Below are 25,705 nucleotides of genomic sequence, written 5' to 3'. Positions count from 1 at the left end.
AAAAATTAAATGCCTTTTGTATTTTAATCCCTGTAATTTACTTAGCTGCTGGATGTAAAATACAAAAGGAGAATAAATTGCTTGAAAGCAGATAGAGGCTTCATTTTCCCTTGCATTTGAGTTACTGATATCACATTGGACACCACATGGGAGGTTTTGGCTGAGAAATTAGCATGAGAATATCTGGCACATCCTGAAACACATTTTCAAGTAAATTTTCCAGGCAGAACCACTTAGCAATGAATGCTGAAATACATCATGCTGCCACATGTGCTACTTTGCCAGGAAACCCGTGGGTCTGCAAAAGGGGCCACATGGTCACAGGGATGCTGTTGGTGCCTGCTGCAAGACCCAGACCCCAGGCACCAGAGGTACAATGTGCTGTAACCATAAGAGAGTTTCTATCATTTTAGCCTAAGGCTTCCTCAGATTTTCCAAATACCTATTGATTGTTGCCACAGTCGACTGGTTACAGCTTTACCTTGCATCTTGGATTCTTGCCAGTTGCCCTTTACAGGTTAATTTTGAATTGCTGGGGGCCTCAGGAGAAGCCTGTCCCTGCCAAGCACTGGGCTGCAGGCAGGGAAGAGCAGTGATTTCAGACCCTCATTTCTCACAAGGCAGAGTCAGCTCAGGACAGGCTGCAGCCAAACGCCTGCATACCCATAATTAGGGAAGGCACTTACAGATTCAAAAACACAGCATCAGCAGGCTGCTCTCTAACTTTCACAAGTGAAAAGTAAAATGCTCTGCCTGGGAAACTGGTGAGTTGATGCTTAGGATGAGATGCTGTGTACCCACCTGCCTTGTGCTCTCCAAGCATGCTGCAGCAGCATGTGGATCAGGGTAAGGATGAGACTATGAGGCTCCCCCAGGTTTGCTCCTTCTCCACATCATCTCCAGACCCCTGTAGCACAACCAGGCTGCCCACTAGCCACCCAATTCAGCTCACCTCTTCTCCAGGCTAATACCAGGGTGAGAAATGCTGGCTGGTGGACCAGATGAAAAGTTGCATCTTTCTCTCTGCTCTACAGGAGCTTGCTGCATGTATAAACAGAGAGAGATGGGTATTTTTCCAGGGCAGACAGGGATTGCAAATAAAACCACTCAAAAGCCATGCCTAGCATTGCCCTTTCTCCCCCTCACCTTTCAAACCCTCCACCAGCTTTACTGTTCCACTTACTCTCACAGTTCTTTATCTTCCCCAGTAATATGTCTGAAGAGCATACTCATGTTTTTAAATTCAACACATTCAAGCAGCCAGACTCTGCAGACATCTGGCTTTAACCTGTCGCTTAGAACTCATCCTTTGATTTCCCCACTGACTCTTGCTCCCTCAATTTCCTGATGGCCAAGCAGCATTGTCCTAGCAACATGAACCTTCCCAAGCTCATCTCCCCTCCCTAGAGACCTGGCTTTAATTTAACTTACTTTGAAGCAGGTTTTTATATTCCTTCTAACTCCCACAGGTTTTTGCAGCTCTGGAAGCAAAAGGTGCAAACATCCAGAGCTGCCCTTAAAACACGTGAGGGTAATTGTATGGGAACTATTTAATAGGAGGGGAAAGTGATTTCTCCCCCACATTTACTCTGACAATAATCTTTTTCTTCTAGAGTAAACAACAGGTCATTTCTGTAAACTAATTTCTGGTTTGTTTGGGTTTTTTTTTGTTTACAGGGGTTATGTTGTGTTGTTTTTTTGTGTGTGCTGTAATAGCACTTATATGTGCAAGGTGCAAAGGGCTATATAAAAGTAAGGCTCCTGATACATATGATAGTCTGGGTGTCAGAAAAGTAACATTCTTCTCACGTCCACATCAATTAACCCCAATCCTATGAAAGAAAAAGAAAATATTCATTTTACATTGCCTCTTGAGATGTTTGGCTGCAGTGTTTGAGCAAAAGAACAGTCTCCCAGGGTCTTGGTGGCAGTGTTGGGGCTGGGACCCTGGAGTGCTGAGGTTCAACAGCGTTATCATAGCTTGCACACCTAAAAGGTATCCTTGAGAAAGGAGTTCTAGAGGAACATCCTTGTAGCAGCAGAGCAGCCCAAGTATGAACATTGAAAATTACAGCTCAGTCACCCACCTCCGCCCCTGTGAACAGACCTCATTCATCTTCCTTGAGATTCTCATCCATGCTCCCATGCCTTCCTTAATCTCACAAGCGCTGGTGTCAGGGACAGAAAAAATGGGACTATTCCTGCAAGACACAGAGTTTTCACTGCCTGCAGGCAGGATGGATGGTGCTGGGTCATCCTTGGGGTGAAACTCAGGCAGTTGGCTCCTGCCAGGGAGGATGCTGCAGCAGGGGCCCAACACTGCATTGGCTACAGCCAGAGCGAGCAGAGCAGGCCCTGAATGGTGCACAACCATCTGTGAATTTACTATTCTTTCTCAAATGCTAATTAGTTATTTACATAAAACTTTGGAACATTTTAATTAGTTACGTTAATTTAGAATTCACAGAAAGAGAGCTATAAAAGTCTATTATATAGGATGCTTATTCAAATGAAGCTTGAAATGGCACATGGTGATGTACTCACAAATCTCCTGCCAACACAGTGAGAAAAAAGAGAGGGTGGCCAGGCTGTGAGGCAGCAGGGAGATTGGCGTTTCTGCTGCACTAGGTGAAGCTCAGAAGCTGGCTCTGGTTAGAGAGATGGTCCTTTCCCACTTGAGGTCTCAGCTTGACAGCCACAGAATCAACATCATTGTATTTGACATGTCCTTCTCCTCAGGGGAGCCTTAACATTTCTTTCTTTTCTACAGGTCATCTATTTTTCCTAAACTTGTAGGAGGTCACTTGCTACTTTCAAATTGATTTGAGGTGATTCAAATCAGAGTGAAAATGGTCAACAGCAGTAAGATGGATAGGCATCAGTCGTATGATCATACTGCCCTGTTTCCCTAGGAGATTAGGTGATACAAACAAATGCACTTCCGTTACGGACTTTCCAGGTGGGCTGTACTCTCTCCTTGGACTGCTTCACAAGTCTTTGACATACAGCTCAAGCTCTGGGATGAGCATTACAAGGCAGAAAACCTCCCTCCTGCTCTGTACAGCCTGTGACAGCATGCCCAGACACCCCTCCTCTGCCATCACACTTGTGGTTACTGCCTATACTGACAATAAAGGCAAGTGTGCTGGTCCTACATCAGCTAGACCTTTATTCTCAAAGCAGGTGGAGACTTTCATCAAGTTCTTCCTTTCATAGTCACTAAATTAAATTAAAGCAAAGCCACCTGAATGTGGCTAGACTGATAACTCTGTAAATCTGTCTGTCTCAAGTTGTTACAGAATCTAAATTGCACTATCAACGTTAATCCCAAAATAGAGAAATGCCCAAGCAGCTCTATAAAATAAGAGACACTCTGCCCTAAGATTTCATCTGGCAGGGAAAATTGTTTTCTATATAAAATGCAGCACACGTTACCTCTTGATTTTAAAGACTTGATTCAATAAATCTAAAATTACTCCAAGTATATTTTTACTTGGAAACCGTCTTCCTTGAACAAATGTAAGCGCCACCATCACACCCAGTTGTGGTAAAGATGCTGTCTGCCTGAAGAGTTTGAGGACTGCATGGAGTGAGGGAAACCCAATGCTATATCCAAAACACTACAAACAGAATTAACGGGTGCTGACATTAAAGAAGAGAGGGAGCCACAAACTCCATGACGAAACACCTGTTCTCTTGGGGATCACAAAAAGTCTAGGAATTTTTTAATGTCATTTTCTAAAAATCAATAGAACAATAGGAGCAGTGCACTAAAACAGATCCACTCCACTAAATCAATGGTCTGCTGGGTTTCCAGTACTTCTTTGATGGCCCATAATCTGGTGCTTTGCAGGCTGTGGGGCAAATAATGCTAAAAGGACTGTGTTTTCAAACCAGAAAGAAGGCTTTGGGTGCCTGGACTCCATAGACATCTATTACTGGGCACAGATACTGGAAAATGTCATTGTTCGTAGCAGTGAAAGAGTAGAGAGGACTGTCCTGAGAGGCAAGACTTGATTATCGGGAGCAAATGACCTGTTCATCAGTCTATGGGTTATGCTTGAAGAATAAGAAGCAAGGATAAATCCTGTTACAAAACCTGTCCAGAAGGGGAGTGGAGAACATACTGTAAGGTTCAGCTCTACCTTCCCTGGGAAAGCAGGTGAACCAGCTAACCTAAGGATGTACTAGTTCACCTGGAGAATAACTAACCTGGAGGTGGCTGCTTCCATCTCTAACATCTGTGGCTTCAGGGGAAAGGACTGGGGCATAGCTCAAGACTGTGCATTCCCATGAGAGGAGATGTGTTGATTTGATGGAGGCCAGCCTGAGATTGTTGTTGTTTCAGTCTTTAGCAAAGATGAAGGGCCTGAAGACACTCTGAGAATCACCATCAAGGCAAATTGGAAATATTCTCTAGGCAAGAATTTGCTTGATGGCAACAATAGAAGGAAATGAAACTAGAAGGCACCAGCAGCCAACTGGCAGGTAGTTCATGGGTGTCAAATCCTTTAATCCAACCTTTTAAAATCCATCAAAAGATTTTACAGCCAGCATATAAATGCCCATGAAATGCAAAGCTGCTGGAAATCACTGAGGACAAGAGCCAAGCACAATTCAGAAATAAATTGGACATCAACATGGAAAAGGAGAATTTGCAGAACAATGAAGCATTTTTTTTGAAAGCCGTTCCATTTTGATGCGTAAACTAGATTCACACTAATAGAGGTGCAGAAGAAACATAAGTTGTAATTACTCTCTTACTTTCCTCTGGCCATAGTGGGAGCCAGGACACTAGAACTGTGCTCAGCACAGCAATCCCTGTTTACAGTTCTGGGCTCTTGATGTTTATCCAGAGCTCACTTGTTGACCCATCTTCCTGCCACAAACTTATAAAGTGCACATGTCAGAAGGACTGCCTGCAACATAAAGCAGTCAGTGGCTTTTTACTAGTGACTTTGCTGTGAAGCAGTTGGAAGCCAAGGCAGGGCAGTGGCACAGGTCAGGACAGACCAGAGGATGAGCCATGGAAATGGCTGGGGAGCTCAGCCCAGGAAAGGCACCTCAACATTGCCTGACATAAAAGCCTACATGGAGGAGCAGGTCATGGGGGGAAGCGGCACATGGTCTGGCCCTCCGAGTGGAGAGATAAGGCCCTCTCTCGTCACCAAAAAATGAATAGGCTTGGTCTCAACATCTTCCATATGGAGGATTCAAACTGTGGCTTTAATTAAACTGAGGAGGAAAGGACAGGAAGAATGATAAAACAGGGTTCAGGAGGTTGTGGTTTTGTCTTGTTTAGTATCTTGTGAATGAAATAGAACAGCATGGCAGAAAATGGTAGAGCGCTGCCACAGCATCAGGGCCAGGGAGACAACATCCCAGTGCCTGATGGCTGTCCTGTGCCTCCAGTGACTGCTTTGCCATCTCACAGGCTAGCCAGAACATCCCAGGGCTGCGGTCAGGGTGAGGGGATTGCTTTAACAAAGGGGTAGATCTTTCCTCACCAGCTGGGAAGGGTGAGCAGATCTAAGTTTACACTTCATCAGAAAACAGTTTTGCAAAGCTTATGTACTCAGGTGGTGAAGAATTGCACTTGGCAGATAGCAAATGCACATCACATCCCGTAAATCATTCCTAAAAGGGCATCGCAAATTAATCTCTCTGCTGGAGTTCTTCATTTTTTTCAGAGCATCATTTATCAATTTAATTTAACATTACTTCAGTTGCTAGGGAGCCATGATTGGAAACCTACACCAAACATGTCTGAACACTAATGTCTGGTCATCTAACCAGAAAATATTAAAAAATTCAAGCTGAAGTCCACTCTCTTCAGAACACAGACACGTGGAAATGTTCCCTATTATGTATAATAACACTATAAGTCAAGACTTGTAACTGTTGGAGAGAACAGCAACATCACAAAAGGTTCAATAAAAATGACTGGCAAATTAATCTCATTATGCTTGAAATTGAACCGCTTTCCATGCTCCTGGCAGAGATACCTCAAGGATACTGAAATTGCCTGTGCCTCTTTATTTCATTTCATATCATGATCCTTCTGCTTTACACAGTAATACAGTAAGTCTCCATCAGGCCAGTGACGGGAAGGGGAATGTTTACTTTGTGATGTGTGAAATGATTAATTGAACTTCAGGAAGTTTTGGGGGGAGAGGGCAGTGAGGGGAGAGATTTATTACATTATTGGGTCATCATCTACTCCAGAAATTTTGCACGTCTTTCAAATAATGAGCACAAAATGGGGGGCAGGGGAGAAAGAAGGGTTCAGTGCTGGTTCAAACTCCTGCACATCCAAAGATGCATCTTCATTTCAATTAAGTTTTGACCTATTTTTAATCAAAAGAGCCTGCTGTGTCTTGCTACTTCAGAAGACTGGCAATGCCAGCAAGATGTTGCAGTCTCAAATCCTGGCTCACTGGGGAGCAATGGAGGCTTTCCTTGAGACAGCACAGTGCCAGAGCAGCATGCAGGCAGGTCTGCTTTCATAGGGGCCATGGACTGCATCCCATGTTTGTCGAAGTGCCTCTCCTCACTGCCGTTTCCGCAGAGGAGGGCTGAAGCAGACACAAGGAATAGAACAAGTTATCTGCTGTCTTACAGTGAGTCTCAGGTGTACCAGCAACAGGAACCGTAAGAATGAGTCAGGCCCTCCAGCTGTGACAGCCCTGTGTATGGCACAGGCTGTGACAGTTCATTGAAGCCCACAGCGGGGTCACAAAAAGGGACCTGTGCTGTCACTGAAAGGGACAAGACAGAGACGCAAGTCAGTACTTTTTCTAGGTAAGTATTTTTAAAGAAGAAGAACAATGTTTTGAATAAGCTCCTGCTACAGAAATGATAAATAAATAAATACATAAACACTATAATATCAATATGCAAACATACACATATACACACATTACTAAGAGCTCTTCTTTACTTATTAATTCCCTTGGGAGTTAGAATATTACAGCTGAAAACAATTACTTGTATGCAGAGATAGAATTTTCTGGTTTATACTAAGACAATACTTTCTGGAAAAACACCCAGATGAACATGGGCCATACTCAATAATGTCTGAAAACTAGTGAAAGATTAATTTAAAATCAGGAAGGAAATAACCAAGCTGATTGATTTTTATATTTACGATTTCATAAGCTTTACTTTTTTTTACACTGTTCTCAAGACCTGACCAATTCAACCCACGCATAAAGCTTCTAAACCACTGAGTGTGTATTGCACTGAGAATGGTTCAGCATGAAATGGGGTTGGGAGGTATTCACCAGAAAAAAGGCAAAACTCTCCAAATTTGAATTTCCGTGGGCTTAGGACAATGCTTCCACTTTTTTGATTCATCTTCGAAGACAATAGCCACCCAGTTCTCCTAGGCATATTTGTGTCTGACAACTGGGCAGGCAAGCCGTGAGCCTGCAGATCTGCTTGCTCCTGCCATTCCTTGCTGTCACCACTGGCAATGGCGGACACAGGTAGCTCCACTTCGGCCCCGGCACTTCCACTTTTGTGTTGCATCTTCAAACCACAAGGCACAAATCCTTGAGCAATAATATTTGATCTGGTATGCATAATCCGCTGAGCATATGAAAATCGCTAAGACCAGAATAATGTCTTCCAGCAGAACAAGTTTGATGATACTCTTGAGAAAATGAAAGTTATTAAAAAACTAACTGTTTTCCCTAGGCATTGGGAGGATGAGATGCTATCTAAAACTTGAAGTGACTTTCAATCAATGTTTCCTGCAGTTTTCTTGGCCTTTTGTAGCATCCCCTTGACTTTATTTCTAATCTAAAACACTGAAGATTTGATCAATCATTGTTCCCCTTGCTCTTGGAATCAAACCAGTTCAAAGTACTAGTATTTACTGGATGTCATTAGGTCACAATGATGAAGTAGCTGTGCTTGTATCTTTAATCCACTCCTATTACAAAGCAACATAAGATAGAGCTGTCTTTGCCCTGAAGCACTTTATCAAGTAAAGCCCCAGACACTGTACCAAAGCACAACAATGGGAGGAGAAAAGGGCTATGTTCCACATTTCTCTAGGCTGATCTTATAGGTTAATGGAAGGAGGAGACCAGATGCCTTGTGAATTACTGCCTTACATATGAAATGTTTCTTGTACTGAATGCAAGGCTGGGGTGTTCCTTATTTTGTTACAGAACCTACCAGGAGTTGATTTTACCCACAGTGCCACGAAATTTTATCTATCTCACGCCTGGAGAGTTTTTTCAGGAAGAGATGACAGATGTTACCAGCAATAACAAAAGCACATGCCCTTTGGATATATAAGAGAAATGTAAAGGACTTAGCTAGCTACTTGCAGAAGTACAAGCTTCTGGCTACAGCAGGAGAGAAAAATGGAGAGCTGCTCCCTACAGATACGCAATAGCTCCTTTGCTCTGCAGACAGGCATATTGAATGCCTGTGTGATTCACTGTATTTACTACTGGGTACACACACCGCCACTTTAGGCAAGTCTCTAGCAATCCACCTTGCTTTTTTTTCACTATTTAGAATAAGCCCCAGTGAGGACTTGAGCAATGGCTGTTCCAGAGGCCCTGCTCCTCAGAGCCACAAAACTTAATGGTGCAAATACTCCCTTGTTAGGGCTCATTAGGAGTTAAAATAATGACAATATCTGTCACAAGTACTTTCAGGAATGGCAAAACATCACAGTTGCTGAGCTGTTGGCTGCACCTCCCTGTTTGTAGATATATAAATACTGAATATTTTGAACACATAATTCTTAAACTTCAAACTCTTCCCTTCAGGATATTCCCTAGTGATAATTTGTGCTTCACATCAAAAGAAACTGATTCTCCGCTAACAAATGAAATACCTGCCAGAACGGCATTTTAAGAAACCAAACTCTCCACCCCTCTACCACCAAGCAGGTCCCAGCTTTACCGACCTGCAGAAGGGACTTGCTGCGCTCATCATGCAGAAACTCTCCTGAGCCCTCCTCATTATGTGCTCCTCCCCTGCATCACTGACAAATACATCCACGGTCAACATCTGAGATAGCCACTGCCCTTGGGAACTGGACTTGAGGTACATCAGCCCAGAGTCGCTCAGAGTCCAAACCAGATGAATTCTTTCACAGGCAGATGCAACATCTCTGGGATGTTTCGCTTTGAATACCTGGAGTGTGTGTTTTGCTTGGGCAAGTAATCAAATAGGTGTTCTCTCGCTATATGTAAAAGAGGAGTTAAGATTGTCCTTAATTTGTAGGATAGTATTTAAGGTAAACTCACGTTTAAACAACAAGCTTTTTTTTTTTTTCCCTCTTTTAATTAAGATTTATACAGGTTCCCATTTGTAGACTAAGCAATGAAGTCCTAATGAGCAGAGAGTCTAATTATGATGATTTTGTAATTGAAATAATGGTGTGCCTCAGAATAAAGCTGTTATGTTTCCAGGTAATGGACTAATGAGCTCCATAGAAGGACTAACAAAGGTTTGTAAAAGACCCCTGCAGCTCTTACAAGGGTACACTTGCAAGCACCTCCATGTAGAATTCAAACATGCATAACGTAACATATAGTGTGAAATGTCCAAAGATTTATATCAAGGAGATGGTAATGGCTGAAGGCCAAGGACATGCAAAAAACAGTGAAATTAATTATTAATGTAAGATGGAAGAAAATAAGCCAGAGAAGGCTGCATGAAGTGATGTAGGAGACAGATTAAAAGCATAAAAAGGGAAGTCAGTGGGAGCCAACACTGGGAAAACAATCAACATTCGCCACAATATTGGTCCCATCGGCTGAAACCAGCTCTCTCCACACCTTGATTGATGAAATACACTTGAATCCAGTATTCTTTTTTTCTTAAATGACCAGCTCTAATCACAGCTCCACACATTGCTGCTTTCTTCATCATTCAGCTGGTCAGGAAAAGATAATTGCAGAATGTTTGTTTAGTAATTGTCTGGTCTTATTTTGCAGTTTGCTTCTGGTGCTAACAAATGCGACTCCATTATGTCATTTATCATGTGAACAGTCAGGTTGAGGAACATTTTAAATCAGGAACTATTTCAGTTTGCATGAGAAATAACCCCACAGAACAACTGACAGCATGTGTGAGCAGAAAACTTCTGTGCCTGAAAATGATAGGTTAGGTGATTTCACCAGATAAAAAGTTTGAGGAAATCTCTTTTCACCAGCAGAGCAGAGTGTTCGTGGGGAAGAGTTGCATCCCCATATTTAGCCTCATGAGGAAGTCCAGATTGTGAGTTATTTAACTTTCTAGGAGACACTTGTTTACTGTTACCTTTTCTGCTATCACCCATTGCAATGGAGAACTTTTATTTAGACCTTGAATGTGCTAAAAATTACACTCTAAGATGACATAGGTTGTAATTATACCTTAGGTGTGGCAAGAGCAAGAAGGGGAGATAAGGGGAGGCACCAGCCAGACGTTATGCACAGGTACATCTGGAAAGTGATGAGGAGTCACAGCTCTTGTCCAAACAGATCCCTCCCTATAATTCTGTGTTTGCATCAGAAACATTCAATTCCCCATGTTGTACTGTAGCACCAGGTACACAACATTTTCCTGACTTAATATGGCCCAACACAACGCACTTGTCCTTTAGGGTGGGATCTCACATGTATCCCACATCCTAAGAACAGGTGGCAATCTTCGTGAACCGGAATATGGTGATTTGGGTTCAGCAGAGAAAAAGGTGTGTGGGAGCATGCAACCATGTGAGAACAAACCAGAAATCTCCTCCAAGGGTATTTTCAACCTCAAAATAATTTGCTAACTGATTGCACAACTCTGGGTTGAGAAACCTGTCTGAAGGGACAGGTAAAAGAAAAACCATCCATTTAATAGGGTGTTTTCCCAGTGATAGTGGAACAGAAGTTGTTTTACAATACTTTGGGTAATATCTTGAAGACTGTAGATGACTAATAATAGCAGTGCCTTTTTTCAAGAAATATAAAAATCATAAAAATGATGGTTTAGAGGGACCAAAACTATTTATAAACTGAAGGATTCAGTGAAGAGTTTTGACTAAAAAGAAGCAGAGCAGAAAATTTTAATGTGCTTGAAATAGACATCAAATTTAAAAGAAAAAAAAAAGCAAATTTAAAGTATTTTAAATGGTTTGAAATTAAAGTTGAGTGGCTTAAACATGAAAGGATACCTTTCCTTTCAGATCGGATGTAGATTTTATGTTTCCCAGGATGAGCAAGCTTGCTTTGAAACATCCTCTGACTTCAGCCTTCTGAGGATGAGCAGAGGACTTCAGTTCACCCAGGGTTTTTCATGCATGTTATACACAGATAAATAATAAGAAAGAACTCTAACAGAGAAAAAAAAAAAAAAAACAAAACACACACACACAAAAAAAAAACCCACCAAAAAAAAAAAAACAAACAAAAAAAAAACCACCAAAACAAAATTCCCCAGGATCACGGACTTCCATCAGAGGGTTTATTGTTAATTTCCCTTTGGCCAGTTACTCTCTTCAGAAGTTTCTCTGGCATGTTATGCAGACTAAGCGTTAAACCTGGGAGGCAGTTTAACTTGCAGCCTGTCGACCACATCTTTACATTGCTGGTTAATGACTTGTGAACTTCATTGTCAGATGATGCTTTTCGACTTTGCATCGACAGTTGATGGCTCTCTGCCATGAGCCCAGCAACTGATGGGGTTTGAGGGTGCCTCTCGCCCTTGTGAAATTCAAGTTCATTCTTTTTCTGCTCCCCTCGCTTTCTCCCTGCAAATTTATGACTTGCTAACAAATGCATTGCTCTTGATTCCCTCCTCTTCAGTGATCTTTAAGATCTCTCATCTCATAAGGAAGAGGCAGGTGGGTGATCTGCTTAAAAAAAAAAAAAAGTTTCCACAAGTATGGCATGTGTCTTAAGGCTGCCTATACATCTATACAATTTCAGTTGACTTAATTCAGCCTTTTTGTCAAATTACATAGCAGTAATTACCTGCCCTAACCAAAACGTTTTCCTCAAGGTGCCAGCATTCCTGTGAGAGCTGTAGGCTGCTGTACACAAGCAGCATCCTTTCACTATTCTTCATACAAATTGAATACTTCCTCTGCTGATCTTTACAGCTGTTCTCTGAATACCATCCACAATTAATTAAATATTCCTGCAGCTCACCCAGTCCTTCAGAAACCTTTGTCCAAGCTTGTTATACCCTATGATGCTAGCAACCTTTTTTGCACCTTTGCTGATTTCCTCACAATCCCTCTTCCTGCTACAGGAAGGAAGATAGTCTCAAAGGCTTTTGGTTTTCCGTTGAAGATAGATTTGAAAACCCAGGACTAGAAGTTACCGGAAACATCCCTGAGTCTTGCACTCTGCTTTCACAGAGCTCATGATGACATTTATAATCATCTGATTTCCATTTAAAGTTTGGTCAATCTGTTAAGCCTGCTTTACCCTTCCTGCATCTGCCAGGAGGCTGCTCCAGAAACTTTCCTCCTTGGTGCCTCAGGAGGTAAAGGTAAAGGGGCAGGGCAGGCCTTTAGTAGAAGCCACCCATGTCCAAGCAGCACCATTGCTGCAACACAGTGCCAACAAAGCCAGCTTGTCCCCTTGCTCCTGCCACCCGCGTTGGTCCATTGCAGCTGCGCAGGGCTGCATTGCGCTGATCTGGCGCCCAGGAAATCAATAGCAGTCGAGGTGGAAGGAATTACAGCACGTTCCTAGTAATTGTGCAAATACAAATTTATTACTCCAAAGTCTTCTCTAATGTAAATCTAGTGAGGTCAATGGAGTTAGAGCAAAACTGGCCATTTTGTTTCATCTGTTATGCTAATTTTTATAATGATGGATAGCAGCTATTAAGAGAAAGGAACTTTCAAATGCCTGGAAATACACTAACCTGGGAAATGAGTTGCAAGGATGCCAGGAATTACTTTTTGTGCAGATGGGTATTCTGCCTAACGACAGTGCTAAACTTGCCAAAAACCTCCACCAGTGTGAACTGCTACAGCTCCATCAGCGTAGTGCTGATTAACGAGAGCAGAGGGTCCTGCCCTTTGGTTAAAACACGCCAGCCTGTTACAGAGGAATTCCCGAGCTTGGCAAGTAACAGCATCTCCCTACATCAAAACCTTGCTAACCTGCAGGTGCCCCCTGCAGGGATTGTGTAAGGTTTTCTGCAGTTTCTTGAGTTTGCTCCTAAAATCTTCTGTTGCTTGTTTAACCTTTCTAAGACTTACACAAAAGGATTATTTTCGTTAAGAAATCCTTAACTTATGCACAGATAAACTAAGAGTCTAAAGGTCAGTATTGCTTCATCACTGCTGAAGTGAAATCAAAGACTTAAAAGGCCATTCTGCAAAATAATATTTCATTTTTAGGAGGAAAAGTAAACTGCTATTGATTAGAATAATAAGCTTTTGGCATGTGCTAATGGATTTCTTTTCATTCACCTGACATGATGCTTTCTTTTTTCCATGACCATTGCAGTTCATCATTGCAGTTACTCAGAAAAGCTGGGTTTAGTTCAGAAAGAAAGACTATTGAAAAATTATTAAAGCATCAAACCACCTGTATAAACTTATGTCAATACAGGAAGAGCTTTTACATTTAGGTAGGATAAAACCAGGATGTATTAAGGCTTTTCCTGTATTATTAAGATCTTTTAATTGGCTCCATTTACCCAGGAAGGACAGCGTGCTACCTTCAGTGCCTTTTCCCCTTTGCAGTGGCGTCAGCAAAAAATCATCCAGAGAGGCAAAAGAAGAAAGAAAAGCCAGAAAACAACCCCAGGGACCACTCTGTGTAGAAATACCCAGCAGTAAGGAATTGCCTAGACAACCAAGGCTGTATTCAGACTATCTAGCTTTATTAATTTGCTGACAGCCTGCCACTTCTCACTGGCATCAGCGAGCAAGCACGGTAAGCTGCAGCTAATTAATGCCCAGGCTAGACTGTTTTAGACAGATGCTGGTCTTGCCCAACTGAAATGCCAACCCAGTGTAAGTGTCCCTGCAAACTCCACGATCAGGCAATTTATACCAACTTAGTATATTTGAATGTGTTGTGCAGAAGGATGTCCAGGTATCCTAAATATGAACCATGTCCAACACGTACTTGTAGGTCAGATAATTACCAAAAGTTGAAGCCTTTAGCAGGATGAGAAGATATTCCTCTCCATTGTTGATTTGAAATAGTTTTAGCTTGTATGAAAACCGACTCATAAGACTGGAAAATATCTCCAGCTTTAGGCTGTATCAAAACATTTGTGACAGATTTGAATGGACTTAGGTGCGAGTCATGTAAGGTCAAGTTTCCATCTGAGAAACCATTTGCATTAGCGGTCCTACTACCACGGTAACACAGAGAAAGAGGCACTAATGGTATTTAGCATGTTAACATGGTGAACAGCTATTTGCTACATCCTCAAGAATAAATGTAGATGAACTCATAGCGAAGCTGTGCTTCCAATCCTTCCTTGTTATGAAGGGTTTTTATAGAGGTTCACACAACATGCCTCACAGTGGAGTGAGATGATTTGAGACCTAGTTTGGGCACAGTATGTTAATATGGCAAAGAATACATGATCTGTGTTAGTCAAACTCACCTGACACAGATTCAATTGTAACTCCTCGTGCATTTTGGTGAATGAGCAGTGCATACCTGTCTGAAAGCCATGCGTGCCTGCTCAGACAGGCATAGGTTCCTCACTGGAAAATGGTCTGGGCAGAAAATATTCAGCCCTTGCACCCATGTGTGGGTAAGCTTCCTTGACAGAAGCAGATGGGAGGTTCATGTGCTTCTATGTTAGAAATGTCTGTCATTCTCCCGTTTCTTCTATGTCCTGTATCTTAGGTTATGAGGCGTGCTCTTCTCAATGCCAGTTAAAACGTAGGTGTAAAACACAGAAGGCACGTTCATTTATAACTACACAGACTATAATTATGTGTAGTCTAGGGCTTGTTTCCTGAACTAGAAAGGAGGAAAAATGGGTTAGGTGGGTGTGAGTAAAGTAACAAGCAGGAACATATCTTTCAGAGGTTATGAAACCACCTTGATTTCCCAGCATCAGAAATACTGGCTATGAACAAACAAATCAGAACTGCCCACAGGCTGAGAGTTGGGACAAATACAAGAGAATCAGGAACTGATAAGGTAATATTAACAAATTTCTGACCCAGCCTGGGAACTTAGCATTGTAAGCAAAAATGGAGGAGAATTATGAAGTCACCCCTACAGCTTATTTGCGGAAAGATAAATGCAATCTTGGGATTACCAGGTGAGATATTTCAGTGAGAAATGGGGACTTTGATGCCATTGTGTGAAGCACCAGTGAGACCTCTTCCCATTTAATATTAAAACTACTTTCAGTCATCCATATGCACTTTAAGATTAATTGAAACCAGAGGAGATGGAGGGAAGAGGTCTGAGGTGAATTGAGAGTCATTTAGGAAAGGAGATTGAAAAGCCAGCCCTGTGTAGCTTGCGGAGAGGAAGGAAGGAGGCAAGAACCAGCTCCATAAAAATGCTTGAGTAAGAAGGAGTGAGCAGATCAGCTACTGAAATGAAAGCCGATGCTGGTGCCAGAATATGTGGGAATAAACTGGTGCTGGACATGACAGGAAGGTTCCTGACTGTCAGGGTCATGGACAGTCTGGAAGACTCTCCTAGAAGGAGTAACAGGCAGAAAACACAGCCTTGTTTTAAGTTGGAGCATAGTCTCTTCATGAAAATAACCATAAACAACATTGTGTGTGACATGGCAGAGAACTGGGCTATGTAATCCAGGATCCTCCTGCGCTTCTAGTTCTAAATTGCCTAACTGGAATAGAACAGCAGCAAACCAAGGCCTTTGGCCACTCATTACTGGAGATCTGTGGAATATTTTTGCAGCAGTCGCAATGCCAGCAGCTCCAGTGTCCTGGCTAAACACCAATATATTCCTCTGCTATTTAAGTCCCCCCCGTGGTTTCACTTAGTAATGCTACTCCTTGCTCCCTGCCCAAAAATTGTGGCACAATGCTGTGCATAAAAAATGTTTCCTATTTACTGAATTGCTCTTCAAACTGTAGTATAATTCACTCTGGAGTGTAACTGTGTTGCATTTTAACCTCCACAGAAATAGCATGTGCAAGTGTGGAGAGAGGACAGGAGAAAAAATAGCTATACAAAAATAATCCTTATGACAGCACTGAGCCCAAGTGAGCAATATTACTCTTATTTTACAGCAGGGAATTGCTGATTATTTTCATCTATAATCAAATAGGGTTTGAAACCTTTCCCGTGAACACACAATAAGCAGGTGTGGTTTGGGGCTTTGCTATCAGCTGTAGCCTTAAAACTATCTCTGGAAACTTGGTCTTCAACCTTATTTCATAAGCCTTTCAATGAAGTTGAATTCTGGCTTTCCATCAAAATCAGAAAATTAATGACAGTGGCCTAAAGACCCCAATTTGCACTGGCAGGGTAGGATTTTGGAACAGTATGAATTTCCCAAGGTGTATGTGTCGATGACTGTTAACCTGCATTACCAGTATTGCAACAGTGCCTGAATCCTCCCAAACAAGAATAATGACATGTCCTATCCCAGATCTGTATCTATGGATGGCAGATATTGCATAGAACAAGGTATCATTATTATTATTATTATTTAATTCTTGTAACAATTACTGGAGCAGCAGAGCTACTCCCACAGCTGCATTAAATATCATGACTAAAATATGCAATCCTTTTATTATTTCATCTTCTATGAGAAAAGTGAACTGTCGTGTTTCAACAGAAGATTTTAAGTGCACATTTCTCCATAAGTATGATGAAAAATGCAGCTCACAAAATGTGCCTTGCTATTCCAGTTTTGCCTATATTCAGTAATAATAGCCAAGTATACGGATACCTAATATAGCTCTAGACAGTATGGCTTGGGTCTAGAGCTGTGCAGGTAGTATGGACAAAATATGGACTCATCTGCCCCAAGAGTGGGATAAATTAGCCTACACAGAGCTCAGCCTCGACAAGTTACTTTAATATTTGAATGGATTTGAGTTAGAGATGGCTTGAGTAGAGCTGACTATAAGCACAAGCCAAGTAGGCAGATTTTCAAGGGCATTTACCACCAGGACATGAAAGCTGCTGAGTTAAGACACTTTTTGCCTAATTTTGCTGTGCCAGAGTCCCCAGGAAGGGAAGGTGCAGGAGGAAAGGCTGCTCCTGCTGGAGCCAGCAGAACAGTGCTGGCCTCCCACTGCAACTCTTTCACATCCTGTGGCACAGACAGGCCACCCTTCCTTGGGGTCTGGGAGAACTTCAGGTGTGCCTGCTTTGATGATCTGGGGTAGGCTGATGAGGGCCAAGACCTTGGCTACAAGACCTTTCTTAGTAGCAGTGTGTGTGCAGTGGTGCCTCCCATGGCCTTGCAGAGAAGACGGGGAGATGTGTGGTAGCAGCGGCTCTGAGGGGTTGCGACAGGTGCCTGGCCAGGCCCTGCTCTCCAGGACAGGTTTGTTGCAGAGGAGCTTCAAGGGGTGGAGTGAAATTTGGTCTGTTAGAGATCCTGGAACCACCTCCTAGGGATAACAACTGAAATACTGAACACAGTCCAAGTGTTGTAGCCAGTAGTGCTAAGGAGTGCTGCAGCACTTTGAATCAACAGTTCCCCTGGTACTAGAAGTTTTGGGTCCAGACATATCACTTTGCAAAGGTGACAAAAGCACAAATAGGGCCAGGTCACTCACTGCCAGGATGGAAGAGCCTCCTGCCCAACCTGATAGAGAGAGCTTTCATCCCTGATAAGGGCAAGGGATTTCTGCACCAGAGACTATGCAGATTATCTCTGGCCAGACTCTCTAGGAGAAAGTGCCAACCCACATTCAAGCAGGTTCTTCTTCCACTCCTCAGCCTCACTATCACTTCCCTCGCAGTCCGTTTCCAGGTGCTCACTCCTCATCCATCAGCCTCATCCGGGCTGCATTCGTGGCAAGGATGCAGCAAAAAGATGCCACTTGTTCGTGACGAGGCAGCACCGCAGTGCCCAGGCTCTCGCCGGGTGTCAGGGCTCTCGCCAACGAGCCCTTCCCTCCCAGCCCATCGCGGAGGGGAAACTTTGCTTTCCTGGGGGGCAAGTGACCCCGGAGAGCGCGGGGACTGCAGCAGCGTTATAGTGGTACGTACTGACACACAATGCCCCGCTCCAAAGGCCCGGGTGCCCCTCGGCCGCCCCGACCTGAGGCGGCAGCCCGCCCTCCCGCTCGCAGCACCAGCGGCTTCGAGCCGGCAGGACAGCTCGGGCCAGGAGAGGGAGCCGTGGCCCGCGCTCGGAGCCCGCCTCCTCTGGCAGGACACCGGGAGCTGCGGGAGGGACGCCGCGGCAGCCCTTCCGCGTTACAAACCCGCCTCTGCCCGCCCGCGCTCGCCACCCGTCGCGTGGGGCTCCCCCCGCCACGGCTGCTGCCGGTTCCCCGGGGTAACTCTCCCCGCCTCCCCTCCCTGCGCTGGGGATAAGGGCCGGCCGGGGAGAGTGGGGCGGAGTCGGGGGGACGAGGAAGAAGAAGAAGGAGGAAGAGGAGAGCGTGGAGCTCCCTGCACCCTCAGGTGAGGGGTACACGCGTGTTCCCGCAGGCGAGGGTAGCGGGGGGCCCCGCTCCGCTCCGCGAACTTCCCCTCCCGCAGCGGGAAAGTTTCTGACGGCAGAGGCAGCGGGTTCGGTCCCGGGGGGGGCGCAGTCAGCAGCAGCCTCCGCTCGTCGGCCGGCCAGGAGGAAGCCTGCGAGAGCCCGGCGTCCTACGGCAGAGAGAGAGGCGCTGCTGCACGGTGAGGGCGAACTTGCGGGCCGGGGGTGTTGGGAGCGAGAGCCGGGACGGGCGCCTGTGCTCCCGGAGCAGCGCGGTGAAGGACGCGGCCGGTGTGAAGGCAGGTCCGAGCCGCAGCGCCGTGGATGCGTGTCTCGCCGCCTGTGCAGCATCCCCCCAGCGCCGTGCCTCCGCACCCGGGATGCAGAGCGGTTTGCTTAAATTCCCTCCTTTGGGCTAGGGAGATTTGGATGCTCCCAGCTAGAGCGCTACGTGCACTGACGAATGCAACTTAAACTGTCACCGCATCGCACACGCGTGAGCTTCTGATACGTGCTCTCTTCCGCTGTTAAACATGTTTTTTAAAGGGAAGAGGGGAGAGGAAGGGATCAGACTTAAGCCACAGCAAGAAAATAAAGTGAAAGAGATGCATCCAAGGAAACAGCTGAAAGTGATTAGATGCTGGCAGCAAGATGCCTTTAGCAGTGTGTTTGTTGGGGACAGCTGCCCACTTATGCAAAACATTTGGGGGGGGGATCTGGATGGAAACTGGGCGGTAGGAATGCTTTTCTGGGGAAAAAAAAAAAAAGAAAAGGTGGGGGGAAGGGTAGAAAAGAGACCACCAGAGCTCCAGTGCTTCAGGTGGCCCTTTTCTGTGCCAGTGTCACTTCCCTTCATTACAGTGGCAGTGCTTGTTTCTCAGCCCAGGCTGTTTCTCAGAGTGTGTCTGTGTGGTGCTTGGCACAACAGGATCCTCATCTCGGGGCCTTAGGATGTTTCTGTAAACTGGGTTATAAATACACTCTCACACACACACTTCCATCCCAGCCTCTGCTTTGTGAATAGCTGGTTATAATGTGTGGATAAAAATTCTATTTTTCTGTACAGATCTTATTTTCTTGTAAAATGATGTCTTTGTTCCATGCATTTAGTTCTGTGTTCCTAGGAATGGCTTTTTATTCCTGCATTTTGGAGATTGTAGCAAGCTCCTTATCTTTTGTAAAAAATTATTTGTTATGTAATTAAAAAGTGCTATTTTCCTGACACTCCATTTTTAACTGTGGCCCCTCTTGGGTAAGCAGAACTGTCACTAAACTTAAACTTCCATACACAGAAGGATTAGGGGTATTATTTATTAACTGTACTGTGGAAAGTCCATATCTCATAACTTAGAAGGCCATTTATAATAGGTTGCTTTTGGCAGCTCCAGAAGATTTACTTGCTGTCTTGTGTTCCTTGCAGGAAAAGCCTCTCCTATTTGCATGGAAAGCATCACTCCAGCCCAAGGGCTTTCTGTTGGAAGTGCTTGGTGCTGGAAAGGGTCCTGCTTTCTGTCTCTGCTGCCTGCCTGTGGTGAGCGGGGTGGGGGGGGGGCAAGCAGAGGGGATTAATCTCCAACACCCACTCTCCTTCCTTGGAAGTAGGTACAAAGTTGTTGCTGCTACTGGGAGCACCTTCTCTGTTGGAGCAGTTAAGGATAAGGGATAGCAAGGGATGCTGGGAAGGTGGGAGCTGCTGCATGGAAGTGAAGCAGGGGGCTGTGGGGTGAGAGGTTGTGTTTCAAACACAATGCCCTGTGTAAGGCAGAAGGCAGGTCTACCTGCGCATGGCTTTTCTTCCCATGTCTGTGGATGTAGCTTGAGTTAAAGTAGTTATGAATTACATAGGTAGAACATAGGTGATTGCTCAAGTCTGCCTATGCCTGGTCCCTCCAGAGTTCACGAAGGAAAGCTGGGTCTGAACTTCGATGGGCTCTCTCCTTTCAGACCTTCAGCACTGCACAGGTATCCTGCATCTGAGTATTAGCTGGTGTGCATCAGGGATGAGTACTGAGATGGTCCAGATTTGAGAAAGCTCATACTCTGGGTCAGGTAGTGCTACCCCAAAGTGCCTGGCAGGAACACATAGATAAGAGACTTCAGAGGGTTGAGAGAGTGGTGTGGCAGCATGTTGGATGGTGCCTGGATACATGGAAGTATGGGAAACACCTCCTTGCTGCCCCCAGTGCTGTAATTTTAAGCTCTGAGATAAGTGTATAAGAAGGACAAGTCAGGGAATGTTTGTCCCAGCTTTATTTCGTCAGGCCTGCATGTGCCAGCTGCTGTTACTAAGGAAGAAGCATTTCACTCCTTCAGAGTAAGGGGCCAGAACATGTTCTTTATTCCTTCTTCTTACTTACGTTTGGATTTTTATAGTGGTTATTTTGGCAGGCTCGTTATTCATATTCCTTTCCCCATCTGTCCTGGGTCCCCCACTGTTGTTAAATGTCCTCCCATTTCAGCAAGACTCTGACTTGCCAAAACTTGCTACAAAGATAACCCTTGCAGCTGGCTGTGCGGGAGAGGTGTTCCACCTTGGCTCTCGGAGCACAGGTTGTATTAGCAAGGTGGACAGTTAGGAAGATTATGGCCACTTTTGTAATGTGAATGTGTTCATGTATCTGTGAGCATCTGTGCTGTCCGATCTTTCTTTTCATCGTACAGCAATGCAGAATGCTTCAGAAATAAAAATAGATATATGGAAAAGCCTATATAAGCTGAAATCTGTGAACAGTGCCATGTTATCTGGGAACTGAAATGCTTTCCACAGTGAAGCTTACAGTTCGGATGTTGCCGGCTCTCCTCCTTCCTCCCCTGCCTTTCTCTTGACACAGCTCGTGGATTTCACTGCCCACATAAGCAAAGCCAAGAGCCATCTCCTCTGTGGTGCCAGGCTGATACAGCCTGGCTGGTAGCATCTCTGTACCTGCTGGGTGAGAGCTGGCACTCCTCCGGCTGCATGAGGTGGGCCAGACGTAGAGGCAGAAGGAAGGCCAAGCTGGCTGTCATGTTTGCCACGCTTGAATGATCCCCTCTCTTGCACCAGCTCTGCAGCTTGGGTGTAGCTTGGGGGCCCATGCACAGGCAGGTTTCTTTCCCTCCAGGGTTTGTAACTGCTTTGTTCTGTTCCACCATCAGCAGAATGTATGGCTGAGATTTGGTAACTGCTAAGCTGCAAGGAAACAGCTTCTTCTGGGAGGTATTTTAGGATTTCTCCCCACACCCCGATGTTTTCACAGAGCAGGCTTATCTCACGTTTCTCAGCCCCAGTGTTATGTGTAGGGCTTTTGCATGTGACAGATCCACGTGTATCCTCAGAAAGTGTAAAATGGAAACTGATTTGGGGAAATTAGTTTAAATTGTGCCTACGCTTTTGGGAATTTTTATCTTAGCCAGTGCACTTGCTACCTTCAACCCCAGAGGTCCCAATGAGACACATGCACAGATCATTATGTTCAGAAATTCAGAGTCTTATTTAACAGAAAATAAAATAGAGGAACCTGAATATACAAGTGTATGTATTTTGTTATAGGGCTCCTAAAAATAGTTGCTGGTAAAACAGGATTTCTACTGCAAGCCAAGAATTGTCTTTAGTCAGTCCTTTGTTAATTTAGTTACTCTCAGTTTCATCAAATGGGGGCCTTATCCCCAGGGATTCCTCTTGACACCAGTTTCTCCTGAGTCTGGATGATTATCCAATTACAATTGTAAGATAATTACAGCAAAGAGAACTGGCTAAAGATAGAACTCTCTGAGAGTGTTGGGGAAAGAGAAGGAAGGAGTGTGAGAGAGTGAGAGCTTCACTTTCTCATATAAGAGAGTAAAATGAGGAGAATTATACCAGTCTTTAACTTTTGCAGCGAGCAGAGTCAAGGTCTCCAGTGTTGGCTTTGGACTTTCTTGCTTTCCTTCTTTCTTTGTTTCTACTTCTCTGTCTTTTGTTATGTTCCGATTCCATATTTATATGAAAAAGTTTTATTGATTCTCATGGAGTCTTTTTAGATTTACATGTGTTAACAAAAAAGGATTGTTAACTTAAAAGCTCTGTGTGGGGCAAAGAATAAGAGATTGCTGTGAATTCTGAGCTGAGTCAGGGGAGTGGAAGGTGGCTTCTTCTCCTGCGACCAGCCAGAGAACCATTACCTTGGAAATCCCACCCAGAGCAGTGTCATTAAGAGCTACCAGCTATCTCTAGGTGGCCACAGAAGAAGATCATATTGTCATGCATGGAAGGAGAGCTGGATGCACTCCCATCCCATGCCCATCATGGGTATTAGCATCCCTGAGCTGGTGTGAGAGACCGTCTAGTTGATTCAGAAGCATTTGCACTGCCCTCAAGCCCATTTACTCTTCTTTATTGCTAACAGCTCGCTTAAATGGGACTGGGCAAGCTTTAGTGTTTAACCTTTGCAGCTTTGGATCTGGCTTCAGCCAGCGCGGCCACGGGCAGCGGGTTGTCTGGGCTCAAGCTGCGTTGCAGCCTGGAAATACTGTGGTAAAAGGCTGGTTGTTAGCTTCACATGAAGCTCCTTGGGCAGCTTTATTGTGTGACTGAAAGGCAGAGATACAACAGGAATCATGCACTTGCATGAATACTTAAGGAGCCTCTTCAGCTTTACTGAGACAAGGTGTTATCAGAATTAGAAGACTTTAAAAAAGGAAGAAGTAAGTGTTAATGCCTTTCTGCTTCTTTACCTAGAAAAGCTGCTGTGTGAGGTTTTTGTTTGGTCTTTTCTCCTTTCCTGGTTTTGCTTAATCCCTTGCATGACTGAAATTAAAGTGTAATGGAACATCTTGACTCTCTTAGGCCTGATGCTGTCCACTTCCAGCTATGTGATATTTTCAGATGTTCAGAATGTGATTCTTATATATTCCATCAACTTGTGTATAAAAGCTTGCGAAACAGTGACCTAAATGCTTATCCTTAGTGCTGACAGGATGTCGTGGAGCTGTTTAACCATGTATTTATAACAATTATGCTGCTTGGTGAGAAAGACATGATGTTTTCCTCTCTGAGGGGTTGTTTTTTGGTTTTTTTCTTTTTGCCTTTTCCTGCCTGTGATTTGTGGTTATAGTTGCCTTTCTTTATCATTTTACCTTTGTCCTAAATGTAAATAAAGAGCTAATTACAGTTAATCTCAGTGCAGAGGAGTGAAATCTTTTAGAGTGAAAAATAACTCCCATCTGTTACATTTGCAGTAGCATTTTGGGGTTTGCCTTCTACTTGGAAGGAAGCCAAAACTTATCTTGCTCAATTTAAAGTTTTCCTTGGTCATATTTAAACTGGATTTTCAATAATTTAAAAAACAAACAGAAATGGAAATAGGTTTTCAAATTATGTTTGGCCACATTCTTAACGTGCTGGTTGCTGAAACCTGAACAGCTTTGTCATATTCCTGCTGAAATGAGTTGAAATCCCATTACCAGATTCTATAGGAACAGGTTTATGACCTTATTATGGAAAAGCATTTATTTTTCATAGTAGTTTATTGCATTTCTGTGTTTCCTGCCACTGAGGCTCCATGTGCCCTGCCAACCAGCCCCAAGATGTCTTGTTCCAAGGGAACTGCTGCTTAAGTAGTTACTATTTAAGACAGGCTCAAAGCCGAAGTTCTGCATGGTGGGTGTGTGGTACATTTAGCCCCATCAGCTCCAGCGACTGCTGAGCTCAGGGAATTAATCTATACTTCGCACTCATATGTTATCTTTCATCTTGGAATCTCCAAGCACTTTAGAGACATTAAGATGCGCAGCTGTGGTGTGAGGTGGAGAGAGGCTGTTATAAACGTGGCTGGGGAAACAGATTTTAGAAACCTCTACTAATGCTCTCAGTTCAAGGGACAGCTGTTTATAAGCTCTCTGATGCCTGATTATCAGCGAGGCACTGCAGTTTCTCATGCACTACCATTGGTGATTGATGCCGCTCTAGCTTTCATGTAGATTAACCAGCAACTCGTGTTGCTACCCTAAACTACTAGACTGTTGTAAAATCTTCAACCTTAGAGACTTACAGGAACATAGTAAATGGCAGTGGCAGCAGCCCAAATTTCTAGCTATTTTTTTGCAGAGGTTAGCCTTGCTGCAAAAAGCAAATCCCACAGGGAACCAAAAGTAAAACAATCTCAGATCTGTCCCAGCATAGTAACATCCAGGGCCCCACCTACATAGATTTACCAGCAATCTGTTGATCCAGAGCTCTGGGATCTATAAAATATGTATTCTGACAATGACAGCGGTACAAATCCTCTCTAATACAAATAGTTGGATTTGTTCTGTTGAGAAATAGCTGCCTCCCTTCAAGAAATAGCTGCCTCCCTCATCTTCCTGCAAGAACAGACACCTCCCAGCCCTTATTTATAAGGAGGGATCCAGATAGCGGGAGGAGGATGTAGGTGTTGCTGCCCAGTTCAATAGCATCATGAGGTTGTGAAGGTCTTGTAGGGCATCCAACCTGTTTGAATGAGCACAGATGTGCTGTGGGATCCCAGAATATGTTGCTCTAGCAAATTGTGCTGGTTGCAGTTCAGCAGGACAGGGCTGATGTGTTGAGGTGATTGATGTATGTTGCTAAACTTGGACTCCACTGGAGTAACATCACCATGGACTGGGTTGTCTTTCATCCTCATCCATTCTCCTGCAAAAATAGCCATAGCCTCAGTGCATTTACCTTTCTCCACCTTCCGTTGCTCTCTCTCATGTTGCTATGTGGACTTTAGGGAGGCTCTGTTGCACGCATACAGGTACCCTTGACCTAAACCCATGGAGAGGTGGAAAAGCTTTTCTTGAGGTTAACTGTATCCTCTTCCCATTGCACAGGGAATGTGCATCTTGGCATGTCTTGACTGCTGAATAGCCCTGGTTTGTGGCTACCCAGGAAGGCAATGTTTTCCCCTTTCTAAGCTCCCCTCCATGGCCCTTGTCTGCAGGTGTAATGACTCTGTAGCTGGTGACAAGAAGTTTCAAAGAGCAAGAGGGAAACTCAACCCACCTTTCTAAAGACACTTGGTGATTGCTTCCTCTTAATGCAAAGAGGTGAGCCAGCTGAAGGCTAGGGTCAGTGCCTATTTGAGAATATGAAGGCTTCTGCTTCCTGAGCATTGAAATTACTCAGAAATGAAAATTTTTGAGA

At 44.1% G+C, this 25,705-nt stretch overlaps 1 protein-coding gene across 6 annotated transcripts in view; it reads left to right on the top strand.

Moving 5' to 3' along the window:
* The first annotated feature begins 18,312 nt into the window (after window positions 1–18,312).
* The window catches only part of IL1RAP (interleukin 1 receptor accessory protein), a 51,550-nt gene continuing 44,157 nt past the window's right edge, over window positions 18,313–25,705 (top strand). For 2 of the 6 annotated variants that reach the window (XM_065674260.1, XM_065674258.1), the window contains exon 1: window positions 18,313–18,560. The gene's annotated coding sequence lies outside the window, so the exon portion shown is untranslated. Of the gene's footprint in view, window positions 18,780–25,705 lie in introns of all 6 variants that reach the window. The other 4 variants (XM_065674256.1, XM_065674255.1, XM_065674254.1 and 1 more) reach the window with 4 other exon arrangements.

This window comes from Lathamus discolor, chromosome 3 (genome assembly GCF_037157495.1).
Source record: "Lathamus discolor isolate bLatDis1 chromosome 3, bLatDis1.hap1, whole genome shotgun sequence".
Taxonomy (NCBI): Eukaryota; Metazoa; Chordata; class Aves; order Psittaciformes; family Psittacidae; genus Lathamus; species Lathamus discolor.
Note: the sequence above shows the minus strand (reverse complement) of the source record. Positions and strands in the feature narration are given on the sequence as shown.